Source organism: Cephus cinctus, unplaced genomic scaffold (genome assembly GCF_000341935.2).
Source record: "Cephus cinctus unplaced genomic scaffold, Ccin1 Ccin1_scaffold1749, whole genome shotgun sequence".
NCBI lineage: Eukaryota > Metazoa > Arthropoda > Insecta > Hymenoptera > Cephidae > Cephus > Cephus cinctus.
The window spans coordinates 18,515-21,790 of NW_014333973.1; the positions used below are offsets into that span (position 1 = coordinate 18,515).

General features: G+C 33.6%; 1 non-coding gene across 1 annotated transcript; it reads right to left on the reverse strand.

The window, feature by feature from the left end:
* Positions 1-2,832: 2,832 nt before the first annotated feature.
* On the reverse strand, positions 2,833-2,951 carry LOC112495240. Its single transcript, XR_003061583.1, has one exon. It is a non-coding gene; the product is annotated as a 5S ribosomal RNA (ribosomal RNA).
* Between the last annotated feature and the right edge of the window lie 325 nt (positions 2,952-3,276).

Here is a 3,276-nt window from a genome sequence, read left to right on the forward strand (position 1 = left end):
TCGCTCTCTGTCTCTCGCACTATTTGCCGGACTCTTACTCCGACCCTCTCTACCTCAAACCTGGCAGCCTAAGCGGCTGTGCATTTCCGTAACCGTCCACTCCCGTTCGTGTATCCAGTTGCGTTTGCTGATTTTACGCGACCCCAAACATCAGTACCTACAGTTGCGTTTCTCGATTTTACGCGTCCCTAAAAATCGGCAGGATCCGTTAAGTTATCGCCTCGTCTGATAGGTTGCGTCAGAGTTCTCGTTTTGGTGGAGTTAGGCCTGTTATACCCTAACTCCCAGTTTATACTGGCTCGTCAGTTCCCGGTGAAAAAAGAATTGGCTGGCGCCAGCCTGGCATGCGGATGCACGAACGACGGGTGGACGGCCGAAGGTAACGTAGGTTGGTTCTTGAAGATAGTTCGTTCTCGGATGTTTTGCTATCGGTATCGAGTTAAGGAAAAGAATTACGTTACAAGTATAAATTAAACAAAGAAGAGAGATACAACGACACGCGGTCTTCCCAAGCGGTATCCCATCCAAGTACTGACTGCTTCTGACGTTGCTCAATTTCAGTGATCGAACAAGAACTCTTTTAAATTTCAATTTCACATAACGTGGAGTACAGACACATATATAGAAAAATATATCTATATACAAACGTACTTAGGTAACAAAATGCTTATGTTTAGACCCTGTTTAACTTAATAAGCTTAACCTACACTGTAAAAAAAATTTGCTTGAAATTTAATATACCTGTATATAAAGCTCGGATGTATATAGTGTATATTAATTTTTATATGCATTTTTGTTTCAAGTATAAAGTCGAGGTACATTGGGAATCGGTAGACACCTTTGAAAATAATAACATAATGTGTTTGAATTTCCAACACTCTTTGTTATTATTGCAACTAGTCTGCATAAAAAGTTATATACGAGTAAATCTTTTTTCTCACGATTTGTATATTATTTGTTATATGCTTACTTCTCCAATATTTAAGAATACTGTATATTAAAAATAGAGAGTGGACTCTGGCAACAATGACCTAGTGTGTTTGGTTTTTGTAATGCTCCTCTCATAATTGCAACTAAAATGCATAAAAAGTAATATACGCGCGAGTGGTTTATTTCGCAAACTGTATTTTGAATAGTCCCTTAACGTCTTCCCAATTTCCATATGAGTATATCGAAATTTCTAGTCGGTTATGAATTTATCAATACCATGTAGATGAATATACCGACTATATAAATTAAATATTGAGTATATAAATTTTCGTTTACATTTTCTAAATTTCCTATACGAACTAGTAAATTAACTATTCATTGTATATTCTTTTCTGGTTCATATACCAAGTTTGCGAATTTAATACGCTTTGGGATATTAAACTCCCTCAGAATTTTCGTTCCCTCAGAGAGATACGCTATTGCTTTATTTTTCAAATCCAGTGATTGGAATTTAAAGAACCTGACCGACACGTTTAAAATACACGTAAATATCAGATTCCAATTCGTACATAGAATTTACGAAACTGTATATTTATTTTCATGCACAATTACTTTAGTGGTCGAATAATTTACACGTACTTTAATTTTCAAACTATGATGTCATACATTTCGTATAATATTCTCGAATTTACGATAAAAGTATATTAATATGAATTTCATATACCTATTTCGTAAATTCCATGGAATTTTGTATAGTAAATTTACCAACATTTTTAACAGTATAGTGCTTTGACTCGTTTGTGTACATGATTGAGTGTTCATCAGGTATAATGTGGTCTACGGTATTTATCGATTTTTTTCTAATTTTTTTGTTTATGTCTTATGAATAGGAAAGATTGTTAGAAAAAACCTATATTTTTTTTTGTTTGTACAAAAAAGTATTGTTTTTGTATCATTGTAATTTAGTACATTTAGTTTAATTCTCTGAATATCGGTAGCGCTTGATCGGGCAGTTTGTGATTGAAGTCAGGCAGGTTACTGTGTTCTCTTATTCCCGTAATATCTTTGTTAAGCACACTATTGTTTAGTTCTCCTCGACAAAATCTTTCACCTAATTCTTTGACATAATTAAGAATCATTGACAATTTAGTTGCTTCATGCATATCACTTATCTGAGCATATCTACCTTCCGAAAGCATTAACCTAAGGCACTTATTTTGAAATATCTGTAGAGGCTTAACTCATTAATACCTGAATTACAAACAAAAGTTACAGTGAAATGAAATCAGTTCTACTTTAGATCAAATTTTTCTATATGCTTTTGGGTTCGCTCTATGCGATGCAACCACTTAGAAAAGTGAAAGTTTTTTGACAAATTTAAATAAGAAAACATGTTTTTCATACGATTTTTTCCTAAAAACCACCGATTTTGCTTGGAGGAAATGGCTTTTTCACACTAAAAACTGGTGGATCTAGCGCAGTATGGACCCTGTCTATAAAACTAGAAAAGCAAATTACATTTCACTGCATGTAGAATCATAGTTGTTATTATACATTAACTTTTGAAATTGTGGTTATTAACCAATGGCAACCAGGATGAAAAGGAAAAGACTGTGAGTGCCGTTACAATGTTTCAACTCTTGATCATGGTCCTCCTTAGGTATATTTTATTAATTTCTGTATAACAAAAATCAGAATTTTAATATACAATTTTGCAACAAAGATGTGTCTGTGACGCCACTTAACATTCATCTCAAGATAAAAACGAATATTATATACGTATGATATCAGTAACAGTTAATATTTTACTTATAGATTACTATAAACATTGGTGGGTAGAAATAATTTTTCTGGCAAGTCTATACAAAAGTAAGGGTAAGAGTGTACTTGAAGAAAAAGGAGAGGCAAGGACACGCGGTGTTCCCAAGCGGTCACCCATCCAAGTACTGACCGCGCCCAATGTTGCTTAACTTCAGTGATCGGACGAGAACTGGTGTATTCAACGTGGTATGGACCTTGGCGACACTGTTTAGTTACGTGTTGATGTAGAACGATCTTTGTTTATGGTACATATTGATCTCTTTATCCACAGAACATTATATAAATATTCAATTTGGTTAGATTTTACTTCAATAATAACAATATGATTCATGCAATCACCGATTAATAGTTTTATACTGGTGTTAAATTATTTCTAAAATATGCTCAAGCTACGTTAAGGGGAGAAAACAATGTGGACGCTCGAAAATGAGTCATTTTTGATGAATATTTTTAAAGGTGATAAAAAATAGACTTTTTTTTCAAATAACGTAATGTACATATACATATGGAAAAATATATCAATAT